Source organism: Anoplolepis gracilipes, chromosome 2 (genome assembly GCF_047496725.1).
Source record: "Anoplolepis gracilipes chromosome 2, ASM4749672v1, whole genome shotgun sequence".
In the NCBI taxonomy this organism is placed as follows: Eukaryota; Metazoa; Arthropoda; class Insecta; order Hymenoptera; family Formicidae; genus Anoplolepis; species Anoplolepis gracilipes.
The window spans coordinates 14,018,426-14,045,987 of record NC_132971.1 but is presented as its reverse complement, the minus strand read 5'-3'; the positions used below and the strand labels follow the sequence as shown (position 1 = coordinate 14,045,987).

Genomic DNA, 27,562 nt, shown 5'->3' with positions numbered 1-27,562 from the left:
TGTTTTCTTAATCCAATGTAATTATTAGTTTTTACTTCACATAATGTTATCATACTTGCTACTTATTAAGAGCTCCTAGTTATGCAAACGATAATTGCGCGCTTAAAATGTAATAAAAATAAAACTCTGGAGCTGGTATATTCACTCTTTCTCTTTGATGATTCTTTTCATGAGAAATAATAACGAGTGTCATGTGAAGATCGACCAAGGAAAGCTTCGTACATGACCGTGTATACACACCTACCGTGATAGTAACTGACGATGAAAGGCTTGAAAGGGACCGCGTGTTTTCTTGAATTAGGCCGTGAATGCTCGGCAGCTTACTTTGATTAGGAAGTGGTCGAAGAAAGAGCAGCTTGTTGCGTCCGTCTACTATCCTTGGCCCCGCAGACGTTCTTGAACACGATACTGAGTCGTATGAACGATCCGATCAATGAAATAAAATTGTTAAACAAGAAATGTTTGCCGTTTCAAATATTTTAATAAATTTCACAGAGAAAATTTAATTCTAATAATTTCGCCGACATATTATTCAAAATTTCCTGGATTTTACATATTTCCTGAATATTTTCTAATTTTATTTTTTAATATTTTATTCAATTTTATTTAAAAAAATTTTTTTTTATAATATAAGAAAGAATTTTCGAATATAATATTCGAATATTAACTTTAATCGCAATTAGTGTAAGAAAAATTTAATATTTAAAAAAATATTTTGAATTATTACTATAATTCGAAAAATATGTCTGGATTATTTAAGAAGTTATTAATTATATAAAAGTGAAATATTTCCGTCGTTTTCTCTCATGGAAAGAAATTATTTTATAAATCGAGGACTATACAAATTGGATGGAAATAAGTATATTCCGCGCAAGAGATCTTCGTCTACCCTTACTTTCGCTCTTTCTCAATTGGGTTATCGGTAGAGATAGAGAAATAGAAGTAGGAATCGGTATCCCTAAACGAGGAACTCTACGAGAGAGAGATAAGGGAGAGACGATGTTGATGAGACCGTACACATTCTCAAAAAGCCTGTAATCTGTCGCCATAGCGACCGGGCAAAGTCGCTCTACGTCTTTCCTCCTGAATTATTTACGGGCATCGTCTGCGAAAAGACGGTGTCACAGCTCGAGGGAAAAAATTCAGTTGATCTGAATCAAGATCGAAGATAACACAAGTCGCTTCTGGGTGCTCTTTAATATCTAACTTGTAAAATTGTATTGAATAAAGAAATTAAAGAATTTAAAAGATGATAACTAGTATTTTTTTATACGCGATTTGCACATATCGAATGACTTATTTAATATGGTTTTTAAATTAATTAAGATTGACAGACAAACATTTCATAAATGATTGTAATTAATCTGGTAGGATAACAAGGACATTATACTGTTGGATATTTGTATATTAATTATAATAAAATTAATGCTTCATTAACTGTTCTATTATTTTATATTTTTTAATATTAACAAATGAGTAAAGAACTCATTATACTAATATACTAAACATACAGTATGATATAAAAAATTAATTAGTCGAAAAAGTTTCATCAGCGTTAATAGCTCTATCGTTTAAATAAAATGATAAAAAATTTTAAAAATTAATAAAAAACGTCCAATCATCAGGTTACATCACGTTATATATTATACGTTATCAATATGCTTGATGTTACACGCAGTTGAATAATTTTCTCCGAGTAATAATACTTTCTGTCATTGTACTATAGTATAAGCTGTCGAGTCAGCTTTAGGAAGACAAAAATTGTTCCAAAGAAAATTTATTGTTATGCTACTGAATGTCACTTCCGAGACTAATACAAGCGATCGTTAACAAGTGACGTTCGCTCCACCGGAAGTAGTTCAGGCTGTATTATTGTAATTGATTCCGCTAGTAGTCGTACGAAAAAGGCTGTTGGAGCCGTTGGGTGACAGTAAGAGGAGGGAATAAGTCGATTATCGAGCTTTGGTTGATAAGGCATAGGAGTACGCCTGGCGCTCCGGCAGATTTATATATATATACAATATATATATGTGTATATATATATTATATATATATATATATATATATATACGCGCGCGTCAGCCTCGATAAACCTTCGAGATTAAGAGTGTCGGCTTCGTTCTTCTTCTCGTTTTACTCTTCCCTCCCGCACATCTCCATTTTGCCCATCTTCGTTATCCCTCTCTCTTTCACGCTCTTTTCCTCGCTCTTTTCCTCTCCTGATACTGATCCGTTCTCAATTCTCGGCGGGAGTTTTATTTCGAAGTCGCGTTCCGTCGTGATGAAACCGTATATACGATACAGATACGCATCAACCGGCATTACGAAAACATTACAGGATGATCGATTTCGTATCCCGTTTCCTGTTATCACGCATCGAAAAGCTCATAAGTCCAAAAAAACGATACTCGGTCATCCGGTCGATACGCGGACTCGACAGTTCTCATAAACCGGAGAGTTCGGATGTCGAGAAGCAGAGACAGGTTTGCAATCTTTCTTTCAGATGAAAATTAAGAAATAGTTGGTATAATCTAAAAATTGGAATTTTAATAAGATAACATTTCATGATTTTTTAAGTATTATTTCAAAATTAATTTTATATCATATATATATATATATATATATATATATATATATATATATATTATATATTTAAAAATATTTTCAAAATCTTACAATTAATAATTATAGGATATTCCTTACAATTAGTTTAACAATTTGTACGTTAATTTATTACACGAATGTAATCTTAGAATTCATTAGATCTGTGATGCGTTTAAGAAAATTTACTTCAGCAGTTATATAAAGAGTGTAAAAAATATGTGTAACGAAAATAATATTTGATAATTTAATTTATAAGAAGAAGATAAAATAAACGATGTATTAATTTCCGTAAAACTGAAAAACATGACGATAGCGGCGGCGCGGTCAGTATGTATCGGTCAGTCGGCACGTTTTGAAAAATAACACCGGAACGTTGCAATTTAATATCCACTTGAAAAACGACGCGCCCGAGGTCCCACAGTAAACGAAAATGTTTTCAATATTTCGAGCGGCGATAAAAGCGATTGACAGAAATCAAGTACCCTTCAATATCCAGCGCCATATGATCGTGGAAAGTATTGCGCGGGGTATAAAGGCTTGCAATTAGAGAAATTGCAGGGTACGCACGTGTGTGAGTTCACTGCAATCCGAATAATGGTGTACCAACGCAATGCGTTTTTCAAGTATTCTGACACTCGTTTCGAATGGGCATTTAAAAAAATGTATGTTTCCGAAATCGTCCAGCCGCTACTGCAAAAAAATGCGAGCATTTTAAAGAACGCCGGCACGTGGAAAATGTAAATTAATATTCCCTCATGTACAAATAGAAATTAATTTTTTTTATAACGTAATTAAATAAAATACAATTTTATATATATACATATATAAAATTTGTAATTTTTATTATTTTAATTTGAAATTATATTACATGACAGAAACATATTTCATCTCCATGTTATGAAGTCCATAAATTATAAAACAGTTATAATTAAGCTGTCGCATTCATAAACGTACAACTCTCTTTTAAATATCGACCAACACGTCACGCGAAGTACTTGCATGTTTTTAAGAATATGCTTCTATAGTAATATATGGCGGACAAGGCGATAGTTGTAACGAAGCTCACAGACGGAAATCGAGGAAGGCGGTTTAATCGGTCGATATCAGACAACGACTCCCTAATTTCTTCGGTCGTTGTGCGCTCGCGGTTAGGTCGTTGTTCTCGGTGTCTGGCTAATGAAGTTTCCTAGCTTTCACGCTATCAGCGCAGCGTCTCTCGGGGATGTTCAAGGTAATGTCTTGCGGATGGTATCTTTAAATAGAATCTCCTATATATATATTTCTGCGAATATACAGTGCCTAATGCAAAAAGCTCATAAAAGACACGAAAAATGATGCATTTACTAACCAGAATATATTAAAATTTTTATAAATTTCTTCCATTCTAATGTAAGCTATCATCAAATCTCGAATTAAAACAGGAATATAAAACGCTAGATCTACTACGCACGTGTATATGTATCGCAACTGAGACATTATTGAGAAATTTTTAATTATATTTATAAAATATGTAGATAATAAAGATAATACATAGATTATATGATTCTAAAATAAATTGTTACAATCGATAGCGTCGATTGTTTAATCTCGTTAATGGTCACATCCGTCAGACTCAAAAAGGTGGCGATGTTCATTCAATAATAATTCGATATCGAACTTCATCATCTCGATAAAGATGACTCCGTTAAATTTTTCTCAGCATCACAGCTGAAGCGGCTGTTGCTACACATATCGTTGCAGCAAATTTTAAAGCACAGTGTTGCTAATAAAAAAACAGAAACTTTCACCAGCACGTGTCCGTCGGGAATGCACGTCGGCCGCCGAGGTCGAGGTCGCTGAAGACGAGGATAGCCTTCTGTGTCGCGACGTTGCCTGGTGCCTGTCGGTAACGAACGACGTCGTAACGACGTCGTTATGGAGATATATATACAGACGTCTTGGCCCTGGGCTCGAGTTCACCTTCCTTCCCTCTCCCCCTCCCCCTCTCTTTCTCCCTTAACTCGGGAACGCGGCTATATCGTAACGCCATGAGGATATAACGGGGGTTGCGGCTTCATAAGTCGACTTCCTGCATGCCTAACCCTCCACCTATTCTCCTTCGTTCGGACTCATCCAGCACTTGTGGGCGCGGTCGTCTAGGACTTTCTATATCGTGAACCGACCCTAAAGAGTCGCTCCATTAACGCGATTTATGACTGCTTGAAGTCCGAAATAAAATATCTATCTATTCACTACCCTCTCGTGTGTGTGTGTGTGTGTGTGTGTGTGTGTGTGTGTGTGTGTGTGTGTGTGTGTGTGTGTGTGTGTGTGTGTGTGTGTGTGTGTGTGTAAATGTGATTAACTTCCTTCATCATAAGCTCTGAGCAACCACCTAAACTCTAACCGAAAGGTTAGAATATATTTGGATTTCTTGCTGTTAACTGAATGTTTAATTCTGAACTAAACTATATGTATACTCGTTTATGATTAATGGCATCGTTTGCCAGAAATATATATATATCTTGAGTTCAAGAGCCTCAAATATATAAGTTGAAAACTTAATATATTTGTATAATCTTGAAAAGTCAAGAGGAAATTGAACATTTAAGCTCATCGCCATAAATGAAAGTTGCAGAAGAGATAAATGTCAAAAGAGAGGAAAAATGTATATACGTATACTACTCGCAAAGTGCACTTCTTCCGTAATACAGGTTTCCGAGAGTTCAGCAAATAACTTGCTTTTTACCTTTGCGTTAGGAATCGTTCTAGTCTCGCAGTAGCTGTTTCTGCTGATAACAGACTTACTCAAACTAGGGGAGATAGAATGACCTTCAAACCATGAGTCATAGCTTTGCGCAGGTAACCATGGGGACTCTTTCTCGGAAGGGGAGCGCGCTTTATGAGTTGTGTGTGTACGTGAACTTTTTCGCTTCTATCGGACTAGAGTATTCACACCCAACTTTATGTTCGCTTTTCCTCGTAATGCACACGCGCTGTTTATATCGGCATTCGCCATATACGAGCAAACTGTAAGAAACTGTAAGAAACTGTAAGAAAAAATCCCTTCCTAAATAAACTGTACTAGATTGTCAGGATTTTATATCTACATCTTTTAAAGTGTTTAATTTCCATGTTCATTCTTCATTCAATTTCTACTTAGTATAACAAGATTTATTAAATTCTGAATTGCGTTATCAATATTATATCATAAATTATGCCGAGTTATTTTTATGAGTTTTGCAAAAAATATTTTAAATATTTAAAAATTGTGTATTTGCTATAATTGGCTAATAAAATTATAAGACAATTCAATGTACAGGAAAACTATATAGCATATTTTCTGCTCATTTCTTTTCTATTCTAAGATGCGAGCAGATCGTAATTAAAACTAGCTTGGATCAAAGACATTGTGACTAAATAATGAATATAATAAAAAGATCTGCAACAAAAATAACTATTAGCATAGTGACAGTCAAATATTGCACATGGCCATATTCAATTTAAATTTCTAACTATATAATCTTAGAGTTAATACACTAAGCTAGATATAAATAATTTTCTAACATCAGCACAGCTATTGTATGATCTTTACATAGAACAGATATCTCGGAGGCGTACGGTCGCCTTGTGAAGTGGCAGGTCCCCATCCGTGAAATTGAAATTCGGCTTTCCGCATAAGATCAGTGTCTTTCTCCTATCAGCAAGTCCACCGAATCGTGACTGAGTTAGGCTGACATGGCCGTGTCACGATCCACAGAAGAGCGAGCACGACGCACTCTCGGCACCTCGGCCGCTGAGGCCCTTTTCGCGTTGCAGTCCAAACCGCCAAATGCAATTTCATCGACTGCATCGTCGGTTCGCGGCGCGGCTTTTCAACGAGCTGTTCGACAATGCCTTTAATCAACAATAATTCTGTACACATCGCGGCGGGGTTTCCGACACGGAGGGGTTTTGCGGAGCAGGGAACAGCCCGAAAGAGCGAATCTCGCGCTGCGTTTTCTCTCTGTTCCCCGTGGACCTGCACCGGGGACTCTACGTCGGTGGAAAATCGTCCACTGGAAAATTAACACTGTCGGCGTTTTCGTCGGATACATCGCCCTTCATACATTCGTCGCGCTTATTCTCCGCGTAAAATTGCATGGCTTGTCCGCTGTCCGAGGAAATAATCTCTCATTTTCTTTTCGATGATAAACTGCTGATTGATTCTGTGCACGCGTGAAATGATTAAACTTGTGGCTATCTAAAACAGAAATATCATAATCATATCGCATACGGCACACGCAAACTGCAGAGATCATTTCCATGAGAATAAGTCGTTGATTACTGGAACATTCGAAACGGTAGGAATGTGTGTGCATTCGATTCAAAGTAATTTAGCAGCCTTCCTTCTCCCTTTTAAATTAATAAACTACGTGTGGACCATGTAAACGAAACGAAGAAGTGAAACAAGAAAAGTTATTGCCGTATAAAAGTACATGTTGAAAGTTGAAACATGAAGAACTTAAATATTATGACATTCAAGCAAACCATCTAGTATATTAATTATTCCCTCAAAATTAAATTAAAAAGAAAGGCAAATAACAGCCAGCGCGGTAGGTACAATTACCATTATAAAAAGACTCCATTTTGTAATTAATTATTAATTATTCAATACATCATCAAATATACATCATCCAATTGTCAAATAAGAAATAAACTGCTATTATTCTTTTCACACATTTCTTCTTATTATATGTTACTAAAAACAAAATGCACAGATTAATTATCCACAAAACAATTTGTTTCGAGTTATATTCTAAAAATATGATATACTATGATTACTTTTGTCATTTGAAGAATCGATTGAAAACGAAATCTCACTCATATTATTGCCGCAGGTCAATGTTCAATTTTCAGCTGTCAATCTATTCATTCTTATTTACTTTTATTTCTCGTATCTCCCCTTATTGAACTCGTATTGTTTATTCAGTTTTCGGAAGTGGGTGGCGAGCATCAAATGGTATGCGACGAATTAGGACAAAGAACTTTTGTACACTCGATATCCCACTAACTTACTGAAAGATAGAAACAGTGATTTTAATTGAAAAACGAAACAATTTTCATGACGATTTTTTTCCGAAATGTTCTTATGTTTCTCTTCTCGTTATTATTTGTCCGATTTATCACATTTATACGCCATTTAGTTAACAATAAAGTCGTAGGATGGAAAATATTATTAATTTCTTTTTATTGCTGGTAAATATACTGATATTCAAAGTATACAGAGTATTCGTATCAATTTTTCCATTCCACAGTAATTCGCATTAACACGCACAAAATGCTATAACATAATCAAACGATGAAAAAGCTATACAAATAATATCATATCTGTGATTTATTAAACCTAAAAATATATTACTGTTCAAAACCATTTTTAAATGTAAAAATTAAACAAGTTAATTAATAATGTCGTATAAAACTATTTTAGAAATCATTAAAAATACTGTATAAGCCTGTTTTCAAATATCTCAATGGTTATAAAAGTTTCTTGAAACTTTCTTCTCAAACTTTATCTTTTACTCTGTTCGATCGCAATAATGCTATTCGTAATGTAAGGTGTTTATCGAACATTTATCGTAACATTTCGAAATAGTAAATATTTCACGATAGATATGACTTATTTAGTCTATAGAACGTTTTATTCGGGTGGACATAAATTTAGTATACAAAAGTTTATAGATGATGTAAAATAGCGTTGACTTTCGCATATAAGCGGCAAAAGTGAGTCCCGTCTTCCGGCTAGAAGTGCATTAATCAAAAAGAGCGGCAACCACTTTGAGCCACGATATGTTCTGCAAAGTCCCGAGACAACACGCAAACTCTCGCAAGGGCGAATTCGATGAACCAACTCTAAACTGGCTAGTCGTGCTAAATAATTTCGCGCTTCGATAAGATTGCTGCACGGCAAGAAAATTTATGTTAACTCGTTGCACCATGCACGTAACACAACTATGAGAAGATGAGAAAATCACGAAGCCACGTGACCGTTCCGAGATATATAATTACATTTTTCAGTATAATTGTATCTCGACGCTATGTATTCATGATGAATATATCATTATAATCTTCCTTTTCTACAATAGATATAATCTTTCAAATATTAATTTTCAAAACTAGTGATAATAGAATTGATAGAAGTACTAAAAAAAAAAACGCTGAACTCATAAGAAAAGTTTAAATGATTTCTGTGAAAATATATTAGCAAGGTAATATTACAAATACCTTTTTTTCATAAAACTTCATATTTATATTTTAGTTATTTCTTTGAAATTGCATTTTACCTTAAAATTGTCACAATTATTTTTTTTTCGTTTATTGTTCATCGAGATACCAAAATTCTACGAAAGAAAGTTTGAAAATACAGAGAGTATTAGCCACGGGGTCAATGAGAGAAACCGATGGTGAAGAGAGAGCTGCTGTCTCTTGTGCAAAAGTCACTCGGTGAACCAGAATTTCGAAGGCTTTGCGCGAAAACGAGATTTCGTTGGACGATGTTTCGAAATTAGTTCGCTCGGAAAGTCAACATAAGGTACCTCGTTCGCGGCAGTTCGTTACGAAACCTAATTAAGAACGAATCCAATCATCACGTGGTTTCTGTCCTGATCGCAAAACGTAGACATGCCTGTAATGGTCTTTTGTCTTGCATTAAGATTTGTTGGTATTTTCAATTAGTAAAAATGTTGCGTGTGAGATCAAATTAATTTAATTTTATATATTAAAAAAATCAGCTTATCTTTGTAATGTTTTTAATTAATTAAAATTTTGTCGCTAATATGTACATATTGTACTGATGTTTTGAGATAATTTATAAGGCAGAACATCAGTATGCAAATAATTTTCCATGTAAAAATTATTTGGTCACGCACAATTGTGTATAAAAAAAGAAAATTTATATAACAATAATCTTTTAATTTCACATTTTATATTCAGATATACAATTATCCATAAACTTTTTCTTTAGTTTGACATTATTCAAATGTCAAATATAACCAATCAATATTTCGAAATACTTTGCGACAGTGTAGTCATATAGAGTATTAGTAATATGTCTGTGTGATTGAAACTTTTCCTTCGACTCTAACTGAAAGTGTTACTTTATGCTCTGTCCAGGTATGCCTTTGTGGTCACAAACTTGAGTAGCGATAGTCAGGAGAATATCATGTCTGATAAAGTCAACGAAGATCGCAGGAGTATGGAGAGAGGAGCGAGGAGAAGGTGACAGTGTATTCACCGAGGAGTCAGGAGTAGAAGAGGGACCACACGTCGTACACAAGGGAAATAACATGCTTCGTCAACAGCGGTGCTGTAACTAATGGATATTCCGACAACGTTCGGTGGAGAAACTGATGATCCACCCCCGCGAGCGAATAAGCAAGCTCGCTGTCGATCTCAAAGCGGTCTGACGCGCGTTACGACTTTGTGCTCGGTGAAATTCGTAAGCAACGACGTTGAGAATAAACGAGAGGAAAAAAGAAAGGGAGAAAGCGAGGTAGTTATTGCAGCTGATAGAATGCACATGGGTGTATCGAAATATGTGTAAAACGCGCAGCGCGACGTTATGGAATATTCCGTCGATTGATAAAGGCACATAAATATCTACATGCGAATAAATATCAGCGGTTGATATCAAGGCGTGAATTCAATTCGATTTTATTAGCCCGCACGCGAAAAAATCGAACGTGCGTGAAATACTATTAAAACTATCAATGCCGTGAACGCTGATGCGATGAAAACGCGATTTGTCGAGCGCGCGGAGTTTGCGACCGGTATTTCAACAATTATAATAAAGCGTTTTTCATTGAAACTCGCTAATTTCACGATATGAGCGATTTTATATGCTACTCGTTATCCGCATCCCGTTCGCGCACTCCGGGAATATACAGTGATGATGGTGATAAAACTTTAATAATCAAAATTACATTCAAAAATTTCATCACAATTCTACTGACCAATATTACATTCGGCAATCAACTAATATAATATATCAATATTAATTGTCGTAATATTCTCAATTATTATAGATTCCAATCAATGCTGTTATAATTTTTGAAATTTTGCCGGCTCTCTTTTGTAAACGCACACATTTCCCACTTTGAAATCTCTCACATTTGTAGATGAAGATCCGCGAAGTCTTCTTTCAAACTTCGTCTGAAGTTTTGTTTGTCCTATCGAATGCAGAAATTTTCGACACGTCGGCGATCGCGTCTGTTCGCGCTGTCAGGATTCACGGAAGCGAGTGACGAAGTGGAACAAGCGAAGAACTTCTAAAGTGTTTGTTCGTGCTAACAATCGGTTTAAACCGACTGAGAAAAAGATCGGCCTCATCCACTATTACGTACCGAATACATTCGCCTCTTCAATCTAACTTGCATTAGAAGCCAGCTTGTGTAAAAGCAGCCTACTATTGTTTAACTTCCCTCAAAGAAAAACACGTATCCAACAAGACACGAACCCTTCGAATATTCTCCATGGAAATGCCGTTCTTACTCATAGAAAAGCGCTTAATTCGCTAGGTACATAATACCTAATTAATCATCATTCAATTAATATAACATCTCCAAAATAAAAACAAAAAACTTGTAACAAAGTCTTTTATATTAGCCAAAGTAAAAAATGTTTATAAAGTTACGAACAATTAAATAAAACATAGGTAGTGCAAATTTTGAAATAGAAAGTCTGAAATAATATATCGCTACTGCCATACATTATAATTCATCATCCAACATATTTCTAGTTATTATTATAATTGGAATAACTGAAGGTTTCATGATTGTTAAGCCGTTAAAATTCAATCTCTAAAAATCGCTTTAGGTCTCTTTACGCGAAGCAATTGCGATAGTAATATTTCTCCGTAAGAATACGGCGATAAGACGCGCGGATTTCATGGGAGCGATCGATCACCTGAATTACGAGAGTAAGGATGGCCGGTCTGCTCGGCGCCAGATCTCCTGCGATCGGCAGGTAGATAATGCTGAGTACACACGCGATTCCATCGATTTTACATTCACACAATAGCAGAGGCCGGCGACAGTGGGAGCGACGAGGGAAAAAGGGGACGAGCCCCATTCACGTTTGCTGATGATAATAAGCAGCCTCGAAAGAACTGGAAAGTAAAAGTCTGCGGTTTCGCCACAATGGATGGCACTCCAAAATGAACAATTTTCAGCGTTTTAATTCTCAAATAATAACTTCGCAGCGCAATTACTGCTATTCAAATATTATTATCCTCTGATATATCTATCAGTTAGTTTGAATTTATTTAGACGATAGTTTAAAGAATAAAATAAACATGAAAAAAAATTTTGTTTACTTAGACTTATGATAAAAAATAAGAATCAGGACGATATGCATTATAAAAAAACAAGTAAATGGCAATATACGATAAATCGCTTACTTGAAATATAAATTAGGTTTCGAAATTGCTATGTATTATATTTATATTATATTTGTATATGAAACCCTTTATTAAAATTTATTGAATATATATGTATATATTTCTAAATTTGAAGATTGTACTAGTTATAAACAAAATTTTACGATTAATAAGAAAGCAAGTATTAAAATTCTACCACTGTTATTAATATAATACCAATATTAAGCGTTCAAACTATATATATAAAAAGGGTTTAAAATATAAACATAAGAAACATTTGTATCTGTCCAAAGATCTATCTATCTTCAATGTCGTTCCTATGAAGGATCGTCTCGCCCTCGCTGGACAGAGAAATTTTACGAAAAGATATACGGGTTTCCTATCGGACAAAAATGAATGGAACGGGATGCAATTTATAACAATGTAAGCATACACCCGACGATCGATTCCGAAGTAGTAGCCTCCGATATCGTTTCGAAGGTATGAAGACATAAAACAAAAGATATAAAATGGTTTCTCGCGAGCGCGACACAACAGTATCGGTACATTTAGAAAAACAATAATTTATTGGACACAGTTTGAAAAGCTATTTTTTATTACTAGCCTATATTCTGCAGTTCTCGATTTTACGAATGGTCGCTGTTAACTTCACGTGCAATCAAGAGAAATACATGTAAAATTATATTAAATAAAATTATTTAACAGTAATTTTGCTTTTTAAAAAAAAAACATTTATATATCATTTTTATAGCAAATTAATAATCAATTATTCATCTCTCATTCAAATCATCCTGACAAATAATAATCGTTACGAATAAATCGTACAAAGACAAATTTGCAATTTAGATCGAAAAATAAGTGACCACAACAATAGTACAGTTACTTTAATAAATGAAAATATATCTCTCTTTCGCTAGTATCGGGAAAAAACTTATCCCACGTATTACTTTTATGCTTTTAGTTCTGCATGAAGAATTAGATCGCCATGTAGTAAAACGATACATCGTAACGATGCATCGCAATACGCTCGAACGGTTCTCGTTGCACGACCTACCGCAAGGTATTGATGTAGGCTCCCGTCCTAACGGTCGTATCCCGTAACCTACAATCTATAGAAGTGGATCTCGTTAATGAGAGCCGCGAAAGCCTCTCGTATGAACTTGTTTTCCGTAAAAATCTTTCCACGTTCGATGCGTGCGAACGCAGCTCGATTGGCGCGAGCGCAAGCGGTAAATCTTGAAAAATGTCGCCGATTTGTCCGGCGGGTTAAGCGCGATCGTTCCCTGAAACGAGCCCGAAGTCGTGACAACGACTTAACGGCAGCGCCGTGGCGGAAACGCGACGATCGATCGTTCCGCAGACTTATGACTTTCCATTTCTTACGCCCGATGCGATTGGAGAACCGAGTACGAATGTTTATCGGTCGGTGGTGACGTTGAAGAATTGAAAGAAAGGGTGTGACGAGTATATATATATATATATATATATATATATATATATATATGTGTGTGTTTTGCGTGTGTGTGTATGTGAGTATGTGTGTGCGGGAGGAATAAGCGCCCGGAGGAGCTCGTGGAACTCGATGGAAAGATTTCTTTCATCGTCTTGGCTTTTTAATCCCGCATCTGTACGTTTCGAGATAACGCTAGGAAAAGATGCGAGCACGAGACCTGGAATTATGCTATAATTATGTTATTTTGACCTTGTGAATTACCGCGGGTGTTTCTCGAAGTTGTCCGTATATCAATAAAGAGCATCTTGATGATTTTGAATATTCGAAAATGAAAGTGATATAATAAAATTGAGACTTATAATTGCATAAATGATATGTACATTTTATATCCTAAATCATATTCAATTATTTTGTATTAAAAGTTAAATTTTCTATATAGTGTGTAATTTTTTTTGTTTAAAAACGTTTAAGATTTATAATATACATATTAAATCAAATTTTTATTAGAGGTTTTATAAGGTATTATAAAAAATGTAAAAGGGCCTTTCTATTATATTTTAAATAATGATTTTATCATGATTGTATAATTTGTTAAACATCTTTACTGCAAAATTGTATATTTAATTTGAGAAACTTTTATAAGAAATCTTATTTTATAGAAAACAAATTGGGCCACAATTAATTCAGATATGAGAAAAATATAAAACAAAGTTCTGACAGTTACTTAAACGTCAAGAAACTAGTAACAGTCAAACATTATTAATTGAAGCAGACGAGTTAGCAACTTTGTGATGGGATTTCGAAGCTTGGTTGGCGAGACAAGAGGATGGTTCTACATCTAGTCTCAGCATAAGGAACAATGCATAAGATTCAGCACAGAGGTAGTGAATGATATACCTGGCAGTACTAATACGTCAACGAGAGACTTAGCTAACACTATGTTCACCAACAAAATTATATCACTCTTATGTACACGTGTACAAATTAATGGAGTCGGAAATTTAGATCCAAGTTTATTTGAAAATTCTAATCTTAGATTAGATGCGGCAATTAATTCGACGATGTGTATATAAATATAAGTTCATCACAATATAGCTACGGTTTTTTAGATAAAAGATCAAAATAAAGAGAACCATTAAAATATTTACTAAAGAAATTCTTTTATTAACAAAAAATGTACCAATAAATTGAATTATAACTATATTTTAACTTTTCGATTATTCTAAGTGTGAACAACTTTCCGTGTATAATTATTTATTCTACGAGAACATTACTTACTATAGGGAATAAATTTGTCATTGTAATTGATGTACTCTTTAAATATAATTAAAATAATTTTGCCAATTTATATATAAGATAATTTCTGTTATATTATTAATCTTGATCTCTTAAAAGATACGAAGAATCAAGTCTTCTAATTAGTTCTATTAAGGATTTTATCTAAACATGAGATGCTTACGACGAGATACCCTTAGATATATCTTAAACTAAACGTTACCGTACAATTCACATAGATCTATTAAATCTAACCCGAAATCCTCTAGGGCTCTCAAAGTTCTCTTAGCTTTCATCTTGGAAACGTAATAAATGACAGAACTGGATATAGGATTTAAACATTCTATTGAAAATTGCTTCTGACAAGAAAAATTACATGCGCTTTATTACTTTAAAATACGATTTATAATAAGCAAAATATTTTTGATTTTAAAAAAGTATTACAAAATTTCAATGAGAATTTGTACACAATCTTACATGTGTATAATAAATAATAATTAGTGTTTTTCGGACGTATATTCATGTGAATTCTGATTATGATAATTCATCATCCTAAGCAAAGATTAGACACGGCGGTGATTTCACGCACAATTTACAACTAATAACTCAAATACATCCCGAATTACGTCGTACGCCGGAAGCTCTTTGCCTTCAAAGTTTAAGCTAAAGCGGAAGATACGGATTCAGTGGGGTCCGTTGAATCTGTAATCCTTAGCCCTCTGTTCCTAAGACGATAGCGATTTCGGATCTCTTGACCTGGAAATTCATCCTCGCCTCCCTCGCGGAAAGGGACTTCCGGATCCTTCCAGCGACGCCATCGGCGCAACCTCTCCTGGATCACCGAGATACGTACTGAAGATCGGGAACGAAAGTTAGGAGGAATTCGCGTGGCGCTTGATACTACGTCTTTTACCACGATTCGAAGAAAAGCGGAATCGTTCAGGAACAAAAGCGAAAGAACAAGACCGGAAAACGTACTTTCGGCCATTCCGATCATCCGTTGCTAGAGAGTAAGAAACGGAAACGTTCGACACATCGTGCGAGTTTGCACGAAATTGTCTTCGAAGACTCTTTTGAGTGCATGCATGTTCACTCAAATTTTCAGATCAGTGTAAAATCCCTTCGAATTGTCGTATCAATCGAGAAAATATTGTAATCAATTGTGTCCTTTGAATTCATCGAAAAAGAGACGATTCTATAAGATTCTTAAAGATTTTCATGTAAATCAATATTTAAAAACAAATATTAAGCATAAAGATAATTATTTAAGTTATCGAATATAATCATTTGATTAATAAAGTTTTACAGAAAGACAAAAAAATATTAAAAGAGTCAAATGTATACACATATTGTTTTAGAAAATTTAAAATTGCTTTTTATTTAAATTCGTCTCTCATTATCTACATAATTTATTCTATTTTATTATAATTTTCCCAGAATATTACCGTTTGATATCTTCGTGTGAAGATGACGTCCAAATTAAGAATATGTATGAAAAATGTTTTATATCGAAATAATATCGAGAGCAATAATGCAGATGCTGTAGCTTTTCGGACTGGAGAGGGAGAATCCACAGCATATCGTGGCTATGTTTAACCCGATGTCAATTTCCAGACGTGGTACTGTGATGTAGCTACTGCTCGAATGTAGCCAGATGTACGTAATGGCAGCATTTCTGCGGAAATGGTGCAGTGCATAGCTCGTGAACGGCGGCGCGTCTAGGCAAGCATTAGGACTCCTGTTGCTGGCCAAAGATGGTTACGCGAACGATGTATTGCACACCGAACAAGGAACCTTGTTGCGGTATAATTTTAATTAGAATGTCATTAGCAGGCAATGGCTAGTTACAACGCGGTTTGCTCGCATTAAAATTACATTTACCGCTATGTTCTTTTGTCTATTTTTAATATGCATAATAAACCGAAGAAATATGTAAAAAATATAAAAAGAAATTTGAAGAAATATAGTTTAAATTCTAAAAAAGGAAAAAATTAAGAAAACGAGAAAAATTAATATTAAGGAAGAAAGGGGAGAAAAAGATCGAGAAGAAATTTTTTTACGACGCATCGTCAAATGCGATATACATACACGTAGCTTGCAGAGATACAAACTGCAATTTCTAATATATTACGATGTTACCGCAACAGTAATGTGTTTTGAGATAAAAACGGAGAGAAAAAAATTTATCGCGCAACGAGATCCGCGACGCATGCGACGATAAGCCAACGCGAAATTCCGGCGGATTCACGAAAATGGGAATCCAGGAAGGGCCGTGTCAATTACCCGCGCGCTTATAAAATATTTGCTCGTCCGCGGAATCTCGACACGACCGACACCAATCAAGCCAGTTGGACGCCGACGTCCATCCGTCAGCGATGGATAATCCAGAGGCCGCAGGCCTCCATCGTTACCCCACGTCGCCGCTACCATGAAAAATGCATCGCAGCGCGAGTGCATACGACACGACGCGACGTGATGTGCGCCGGTCGCGTTGGTCCGACCGTGTCGGAAATATATGCAATCCGACGCGTGTGTACGCAAACAGCTGATCGAAATTACGTTTGGGCGGGTCCGAGCCACTCGCGTTTCCCCCTCTCGTTTGTCAACGAGAACTAAAATTACATAGTTTTCGCGGCAAAATGGAAAAGCAAGCGATGAGAATCTCTTAGGAAATAATTCCGGCGAGGAAAAGAAGGTGCATTGAGCTAGGGAAAAGTGCAGTTTCGCGTGCGCGCGAAACTGCAAACGACGATCTCTGATGTTCGCTCTTATTCCAACAAGGTGAGGTAAGCGTTGGAAATTTTGGGGAAATGAGTGCGCGAGATGATTTATTTCGATTGCTCACGAAGCGAAATTGTAGTGAATCGCCGGAACTCTTAGGACCTTCTGACGCTATATGAGATATTTTCTAGCGATGGTAGAAAATCAGCTTGATATTTTATCCATTTGAATTTTATATATGAATCGTTATATAAAGTGTGTCTTTGTAAGTCAATAAAAATTCAATTTTAATATACTTGTTTGGCGAATAATTATTTTGACGTGACATAAAATTTAAAATTTTTGCTTATTACACGATCGTAACTATTGTACACAAAACCTTAAACCTGCAACTAAATAGATTTATATTTATGTATATCTATTATTATTATATAAAATAGTACACTAATACCGTTATCATATCGTGCTGATAGTTTGTCAGCAAGTCTTCACTTTTAATTACATACACCTCGTCACGCTCTTGTGATTACATAATTATTCTTCATGACATTTACATATGTTGCAAAGCCGTAATTATATCGACTTAAGATCTTAATCATAGATTATATCACTCTTTCACAAACTTGAATTCAAATTCAGGGCATATGTTTAAAACACCGTGCAAATATAATTTTCAGTATAATTATTTCTTAAACTTATCAAATAATAGATGTATAAATTTCATTATAATTTACAATTAAATATCTTTTCTCTTTTTCTTCGTATAAATCGATAGCCATTTTTCAAAATGCATTATTTTTTCATATGCACATTTATATTCGAAGATCAATTTACATTTGTGCAAAAATATCTCTCCAGCAATTCACTGTTCCTGATCTTGATATCTCAACTTATCTCTACAAGTCGCGATCAATCTGCCTGCCTTCAGTAATATCACGACTAATACACCGGCTATCGCATTACCGTAAATATCGACGGGATTCACGCGTTCTCACTGTGGCTCGCGGCAAATTGTAACGTAGGACGAGAGTCCGCGGTCTAGAACTTACGAGTGTCGGGGATTACGACGCGGTTCCACGAGTATGTCGCCAGACTCCTACCGAAGGACGAAGGACGAAGCGAAGGGATAGAAGAAGAAAGAGAAGTTGCACCCGAGGTTGCGAGGAGGAATATAACATGGTGGGATGGAGGAGATTGCTCGAGTGTGCGGGCGCGAAAGGCCGCGCTCTGGTATTATTTACGGGCCAACTCGCAAAGTGAGAAAAATTTGCACCGGTTTCGTGGAGACAACGCTGGTTTATGCCATGGCCATGGACCGCTGCAGTTTCGCGAGCAAGAGGGTGGACGATGTTTACGAGTTTTTCAACCGGGTTACGTACTTCACTCGCTCTCTTCACGACGAATAATCTCGACCGCGTGCAAACGCGAAAAGATCTTTTTTTTATCGTCTTCAGTCAGATTTCACAAGTAAATGATGTGTTTCAGATGGCACATTTCAGTTGCACACGGGCAATTAAAAAATAAGAATTTAAATAATGTATATTCTATAATATAATAATTTTTACACTTTTTTATAAATTCCATACAACCACAGATTTTTGTCCTTCGATATAATTTGTTCTAAACTGCAGTGACAGCGTGTGATCCTACTGACATTTATGGTAATGCAATGGCCGATATATCAAATTTCGTTCGAATAAAATATTTAAAAATTATTTAAAAATTTATTTTCCGTGAAGATATGATAGAAATAAACATTATAAAAATATTTATCCAGAATCCAGAAGTATTTTTCTGAATATTTATTTATTTTATAATAAGATAATTATTCTAATCAATTACTTAGTGTATCAAATAAAAAATGTTTTTTCGTTATATTTATTACTAATAATGATATATTTGTTTCATAAAATTAACTGAAAATTTTAATTAAAATAAACACGTAAAAATAAATTTTATATTTTATTTTATATTAACCATTTATCCATTCGGAAAAATAACTTACTTTAATAAATATTTTTATTTTCAATTATTTTTTTTTAAATATTATTTTAGCTATTAAATATACAATTTTCAGATTATTTTAGAGAGTTTTAGGAAAGATTTAATTAATATATTTTCCAAACTAAACAATTTTAGAATTCAGCATTAAAATAGACTAAATATGACAATTTTTAATATATTATACCTAAAATTGTTTACAGCTTATAATTATTTATTTTTAGTTGTATCAATTTGCCTATATATATAATTCTGAATTACACATTTCTGTCTTTCTCCGTCTCTCTCAAAGTACAGAAATAAACTTTCAAATAATTTTGTATTTCACCATTAAAATGACGAATGAATGAAACATGAAACGTAGAAGACTGTATATATTGACAAAAAGGAAATTGTTATATTCCATTTAAATTCTTGATTTTATACGTTTACAAAATTTATAAAATATTTTGCAGAATAATTGTTTTATTTTGCGAAACTCAATCAAACAAATAGCAGCGCGCTGTATGTCTATACAATTATTAGTATAACCGATAACGCTAGCTGCGTAAATGTAATAGGTTTTGTCCCTGCAAAAAAAAATAGCAGAAACGAGAGTAGATCGACGCCACTTGGTGATACGGAATTGTTTAAACTCGTTACATCCGTTATTACTGTCATTAGCGCTGCTCGACACACGGCATTCACGATATCGTTCATACGCGTGAACAAAGTCGTATAATTATGCGAGCTTAACGAGGATAACAGGGAGAAAAGGTGGAAGCCGTTTATGCGAGATGCAAACACTCGATGCTTTTGAAAGACCTCCTCAAAATAACCGTTGAATTTTTCCCGGGGGTGAATAAACGGACATAAATATGGCGTTGATTCGCTTTCGTGCCTGATAATGAATCCCGGTATTAACGTCAATTAAATGTCAATAAAAACAAGATAAGCTCAAACAAATGCTCGTTGCACAAGCGAGCACAAGCGATCTCGGGTGACTTTCATAATACTTTCGCATCGGTGATATATCGCCGTAGCACATCCGCGAGTTTTATACATATTTATACGATAAATATAAATGCGAAGAGTCGCGAGTCGGCCGAATTATTGGAAATATCGCGAGCGCGATGAATATTTCTCTGGAAAAAAATAAGCAACGACAGTCGCTCGGCCGATCCCGCTGGATTTCAGCCCCCGCGCGCGCTTTAATTAATCGTAGCCGGCGGAACAACCGATGGGAACGAGAGAGCGGAGAAGAGAAGAGAGGCAAAAAAAAAACTGTACTTTCGCCCTGGTTATTTGGAGCGGCGAGCCGGATCGATGTATCCGGTAATTCGAGCTGGATCTCATTGCTCGTGCCAAAATTCTCGAGCGCGCGAGCTCGAGAGAGAGCTGGAGTAAAACGTGAGTCGGCAAGCGGCGGCGGCAGTACGATTAAAGCGTCGTTAGCATCGATTAGCTTCGTAAAGCTTCCACGCCGAGCGAGTCCCGTCGTGCTTTTTCACGGCGTAAACCCGACGAGTGTTTTTCCCGGCGCGCAGTCTCCTGGAAAGGGATCCCTTAGCGTTCCCCGACTCGCCCTGTCGCGCATACGTGCATACAACACTGTGACTGCAAGATAAACAAATCGAAAATCGATTCCCCGGGTCATTCGGTATTATTGCAGTGTACCGTGGCGTTTCGGTGATTTCATGTGAATTTTGAACATTCTCTCGTTCACGGATATCGACTGATTTCGCAGTTCGTTTTTCCCCCTTTTTACATACACATAGCAAAAAGGTATAACATTCATATTACCATGATTAAATAAATTCGACTCAAGAAATTATAAATTATCTCACAAATATAATGTTGAGAATGAAAATACTTTAGACATGCTGGGCTTCATCCAAAATTATCTCTGTCACTAATCCTACATGGTAAATAACATGCATTTGCAAACAGAAAAAAAGCATAATAATTCGTTTGCCTACTATGTCATGTGTTGCAATCTTTAAAGTAATTAAAATCCGTGCGCGAGATTGTGATTTTGAGTTAAATGGACCGAAAGAGAACACAACGATGTAGCAAGTATTGTCTACGTTTATACGAATTCACAGACTTTATTTATTTTGTCTTTAGTTTGCGCTAAGGTAACAGAGAAATACTGTTCTCCCTTTTACTTATAATTCTCTTAAAAAAAGGAATATCAAGATCTAATCAAAAAATTAACAAGTTTTTCTGTAAACAAATAATATATTGCGTAAATAGATTAAATGTGATATTTTTTATAGAGTATCAAATTGTCAAAATATATTTAAAATGATAATAAATTTACAGTTTAATAGTTTATAGAGACCATATAGTTTAAAACATATTATCGATAAATTTAAATCATCCTTAAAGTAAAAAATAAATCTAACATGTGTATTAAAATGTTGAAACTTAAAAAAAAAAAAAAAACACTTTTATAATTTTCTCCTGTTTATCACGAGACTGTAAACACGCAGACCGTTGCTGCAATAATGCCACTATGTAGGGCGTTCAATGCCCGGCAGAGATGGTTACGATCTCTAACGAGGTCAGTTCCACGCGTTTTTAATCTAAATAACCCGTGCGCCCTAAGAGCGTCGGAGGGTGATCGGCATGAACGGAACATCATCGCAAGGCACCCGCGGTTTATTTTCCGACGCTGTGGGCGGCATCAAAGGGCCACGCAACTAACTCTCGCACGAACGTGTGCATTCATCCGCGCGCAGCATGCAGGCGTGCATCCGTGGCGGTTTAACGAGGCACAAAGTTTCTCGCCATTACACCGAGATAAGGAGTTTTTGCTCGCCTCTTTTGCCGGGGTGACAGGGTTAACGGGAGTCAGGGAAACAAATTGCAGGACCGCCAAAAAGTAACAACAAACGCCGCGAACTTTGGCTTTGCGTACCTACTGAGAGTGGAAATTACGCTCCTCGTGCTTCTCCTTTTATAGACCGTCGCTTTTGTGTGCAGGACCGGGGGTTTCTACCGGAGAATATCGTAAGATCGATCGATACTTTAGCTATCGGCGGTGCCGCCGTTGCTCTTGCGATGTGTTTTCTTTTTTTGCGAAAAAATTCTGTAGGTGCAATGATTTATGAACCCGCCCGCGTCACGAAAGTACGGAAAGATCCCGATATCAAAAAGGGCGAACCATGTTAGTTTTCCATTTTTTCTATTTTTATAATATGCCATTACGTGATGTTTCCACACTTTTACACGCTATACGTTACGTCAACGGTGTCTGTATACCTCGAAGAAATGAACATCTTTGAAATCATAGATACAATATGATAAATACAGTGAAAATGAAGAGTAACGAAAAAAGTATATGCTACAAAATAAATTATAGCACACGTAGAATAGGCAGTAATTACAGACATTCAGAACCGGCGCGTCGTGCCCCTCAATCACTAAATCAAAGATCATTATAGTATGTTTGTTAATTACGAAGCAGAAATCCTACGAATTTCTCGTCTTTCGTGCTTTCTCTAAAAGCCGGAACAATTAAAGCGTAGCTGTTATTAAGCAGTCATTCAATTAAAGTGTTACGTGTCATTTTCGCTCATCGTATGCAAGATAATAATATACTCAACATTGAGCACTCTTGTTTTCGCAAGAATAATCGCGAAAATGATTGCGAAAATAGTCTCATTCCGCAACAAAAAAAATAAATACTGTTACTAATTTTATTAAGTTTATATAAAGAAAACTGTTAAATTAACAAATATGTACAGTATTTTAAATCACTTTTAATAAAAGAAGATTATTTTTGTTAAAGCTTCATAAACCAGTATAAAAAATAGGCAAACAAAAATTAATTTTTGAATATTTTTTATTAGAAATATGATGTACATACGCGAAATATGCAAGAGAATATAATGACTAGTTTCACATTTCGTTGCATCAGTCTCTATTTAAAACGAATATTTACGCTTTATTCCGAATCATGAATTCGAGAATACAAACGTTCGCATTTTAAAGTCCGCCACGTAATAGTCCCTCTCAAAAGGTCGGTTTCGCCTCTATTTGTTTAAAAAGTGCCTAGCTGGAAAGCGATTTTGCAAGCAACTTTATGTTGCATTGCCACGGCATCGACGCAAAATACACGAGGAACGAGAAACGCATTTTCGCGTTAATGTAAAGAGGGAACCGCTCCGGGGGAATAGCGAAGCTGCGAAGCGTATCACGACGGCGAGATGAATTTCTGTCCCTTTGAGAAAAGCTGCCGACCTCGAGAGAACGAGCGAGCGAGGGCATATACGGGGGTCATGCAATTTCGCTCGCGTGTTTACGATCACGCTCGTGATACGCACGCGACGGGAATACCGGCGCGACGGCGACCAACCTGGTCCCGCGCGGACCACCATCGGCGGGACAGCTTTCCCCATGGACGTGAAAAGGGGGCGGTGCGGCTCGCGTGCTTAATTTCGGTGCAGAATCGCGTCCGAGATTGCGCGCCGGCTGGCCAAACACGTTCCATTAAGTCGAGACGCAATTAGAAATAAAGGTGGCTGCCGGGATATCTGCTAGAACGTTCCACGTTCCGGCTGTTGTCTCGGTGACGCTACTCCCTTTCTCTTCCTCTCTTTGTCATCACTACTACAGAAGCCGCAAACGAGTAACCACCCTACCTGAAATGTTCCAGCTCGAGGAACGACGTTGTGGGAAATAGCGCGGGGAAATATTCAGCTCTCGGTGCAAATCGCCCGCTCTTACCTGTAACACATAAGAGGGAATTCCATTAAGTCTCTACGCTACGTTCGTGCTTTACAAGCGGAAATTGAGAAGGACGGGAATCTCCAGATACAATGGGAATTCTTTCGCGTTTCTTGATCGTCGGAAATATGAGGCGGTAATAACGGGATGGGATAACGAAATATATAGATCGGTAGCTGCTTCAATGCCTTCGATAACGAATACTGGATTACTTGAGGGTGCAAAGAAATAATGAGATTTATTTGATATCGAAATATAAGGACTGCAATATTTTGTAATAGGCAACACGCAATGAAAAAATTACGTAGATAGTCTGAAAATATTTTTACAATATTCTACATGCTTACCATAAGATAGAAATGGATCTTATATATTTTATTTACAGATTTATCTATGTACTATTATAGATTGATGTATTACTCGAGCAAAAAGTCTAGAAAACAGTAATTTATAGAATATTTAGTTTCATATAATTTAATCTTAAAACTTAACTACTATTTTTGTCTGACACGCTTTTATTTTTTTAATGAGCTTTAATACATTTGTAATTTCACAGATTAGAGTTCATGCGCAGATTGATCGATCTTTATGACGTTTATAAATTAACTATCGTTTATTCTGTAAAAATAAATGCGAAATTAGCATGTCTCGATGTAAAGTGTGTTAATTAACATCGACCAAATGAAAAGAAACAATGATCACGCAGTGTTGGCGTTAGATTGTTGCATCGTTTATCAATTGATTGGCGATCAAGCGAAATGCAGACCCTCGTTTGACGACTCGAAAGCAACAACACGTAAAGTAATTATTAGTTTGATCGGCGATTCGTGACGATGTACTAGCAAAAAACTAAAGGAAGAGAAAGCGAAGAATCTCATATCCGATGGGGTTTTATAGTGTTTAATATTTTTGTTTAATTTTTTTTTTTTTTTTTTTTAGATAATCGCATTTGCCTTTTAGTTTCACGCAGGACTTACCGTCTAAAAAAAAGGAAGAGGATATGTTATACATTTGCGTTAAATTTAATTTCTATCGCATTATAATCTTATCCTGCGTATGTCCTTATTCGTTGTTTACACAATTTTACTAAATATTTTTTGATGGTAAAAATAATTTTTATTTAAAAAAAAATGTTACAGTATTTTTTATCTGGTGTATTAACGATGGAAGTCTCTGAAACACATTTAGTGTAACTTTTGCATCGGATATTGCATTTACAGCCAAGCATTTTTGCCGCTTTTCTCAAAAGGATGTTACTGACAACACAATTATGTTTTTCACATTCTTTCAAATTACATTAAATGAAGAGAATATTTAATTATGGGTTGCTGAGCTCCCTTCGCTCTCATGATATTGCTAGGGTTAAGCGTAACTTCATTTCTAACTATATTATAGAACGTAGGGAAAAACGGGGTCAAAGCGCGCAGCTCGTGGTAAATAAAGGCCGGAAAACTTTTCCGATAAAGCGAGGGTTAAAAGCCTGCGCTGAACTTTTATCCTCATGCATTTTCTGGATGATGCGCTATGTCGCTCCCGGGAGGCAAATATTTTTGCATCGAGCATTTCCGTAATCAATGCGTGAAGCCGGCGCTATGCATCTGTTTTAATTGGTATCGATTCTTCGTTCTATGTGTCCCTTGACGTATCGATGCAAAATGCAATTGGTTACATCTTGACGATATTTTACAATTTTACATAGTGATACTTTAAATAAAACAATTTTAATCTCATAATTTTATAATATTGTATTTATATAGTATTAAAAAATTATAACTCCTTTATATAAAGAAGTATAACAGGCATGTCATATTTTTAAAGTTGTAGTTATAAAATTATTACGATGTAAAAACTCGTAAAAAATAACGAGACATTACAAACGAACGTAGAGATAAATGGATATGTGTATATGTATATATTATGCAATAAATCTACGCAAAAAATGTCAATAGTTGGTTATTTTATAACAAAATTTATAGTAAAAATATAAGAGATGCGTGTTTCATCAAGATTGCTTTTTTTTATAGAACGATAAGTATATAAGGTCATATAACTATCGTTAAATTTAAATCACTTCAAATTGCTTTTTGAACATGAGCAACTATCTAGATTTCGTAGACATTACATTAGAAAACAAGACTCATTTCAGGAGACTAAGCCCATCATGGAAGGTTATAAGGTTTATCTCTTCACTGAGTAGATACAGTCAGACGAATATATTGGTATGGGATAGAGTATCTGTGCCTCTCGAGGCATTCATATGCATAGACATTCGTATATGTACGCGTGTGAGTATCACGAGAGACCTATAATCGTCCTCTGAGCATTCTCCGGTTCATTCATGCGCCTCGAGTTGTAGTAGACGAGATTACGTCAATAAGCGAGACGTATCTGATATTATGCAAGAATTATCAAAAAATAATATTTCATTAGTATTTTTGTATCTGACAAGCGGAAGGAAGAAAGTGCGATAAAGTTGTAGCATTAATGAAAAAGGCACTGACCTTTTATTAAATTGATATTACTTAATTTATAGACATGATGGAAATTAATACACATTTATTATAAAAAAAGTATTTATAATTTTAAAGCTTTGCAAATTGTTTCTTTAAAGATAAAAATTTTCCATTAGTATTCAGCTATAGATTTATCGCTTACGTATATATTCCATTTCATGGATTATCAATATATCATTGTAATTCGCTTCATTGTTGTTTGCGGATTGTAGTTACTCAAAAGCGTCACCGCAAACTGCATTCACTGAATTTGTTACTACGATTAGGTTGCATCGGGTAGCGATGCAAATGCCCCTCTCCCATTCTCCCCGTAGAATTGACGCCCTGCACTCCGCTCTTAAACGAAGGGCGGACAAAATATGACGTTACCATACGCCCGACGTTACGCGGCGGGCGCACGCAGCACGAGATAGCAGAATTGGCAGGAAATTGCGAATTGCCGGCGAGAGCAGGCAGCCGCCGCATTTGGGAAGCACGAAATAATCCGACCTGCAAATTGAAACCGGTCGCCGGCTGTTTGAGCGGCACCGACCACCGATAACCAGTCGCGCGCCAGCTGACGAAACCGGCGAAAATTCACCTGGAAAAATAGCTTGATGGTGCGAATAGAGGAGACGAGAGGATGGACGAGAAAAAACCCGCTTTTCCGACACGATACCCGGTCGAGAATACAAACCGCTTTTTTTTTTTTTTTCCCGGTGCAACACGGTAACGCGCTTGCGTCAATGCAAAAAGTTTGCACGCGCACACGAAATTGCGCGAATCAAAGCTCGATTTGAAATCTAATTTCACGACAATACTATGATAACTTTCCGTGGTTACCATAACGAGAAGGATGGTAAAAAAATTACAAGAATATTATTTACATCAAAGTTTTTCTCTGCTGTTCTT

At 35.8% G+C, this 27,562-nt stretch overlaps 1 protein-coding gene and 1 long non-coding RNA gene across 6 annotated transcripts in view; one reads left to right on the top strand and one right to left on the bottom strand.

Annotated features, from left to right (window-relative positions):
* LOC140676073 (uncharacterized) overlaps positions 1–13,447 on the top strand; it is a 98,418-nt gene extending 84,971 nt beyond the window's left edge. The window contains exon 3 of the long non-coding RNA XR_012048528.1: positions 9,733–13,447. This is a non-coding gene — a long non-coding RNA (uncharacterized lncRNA). The remainder of the gene's footprint in view (positions 1–9,732) is intronic.
* The window catches only part of LOC140676071 (uncharacterized), a 347,777-nt gene that overhangs the window by 80,811 nt on the left and 239,404 nt on the right, over positions 1–27,562 (bottom strand). The window contains exon 1 of one of the 5 annotated variants that reach the window (XM_072910738.1): positions 24,074–24,094. The exons of 3 other annotated variants lie outside the window; for them this stretch is intronic. The gene's annotated coding sequence lies outside the window, so the exon portion shown is untranslated. Of the gene's footprint in view, positions 1–244; positions 409–24,073; positions 24,095–27,562 lie in introns of those variants that run through there. One more of the 5 variants, XM_072910742.1, reaches the window with a different exon arrangement.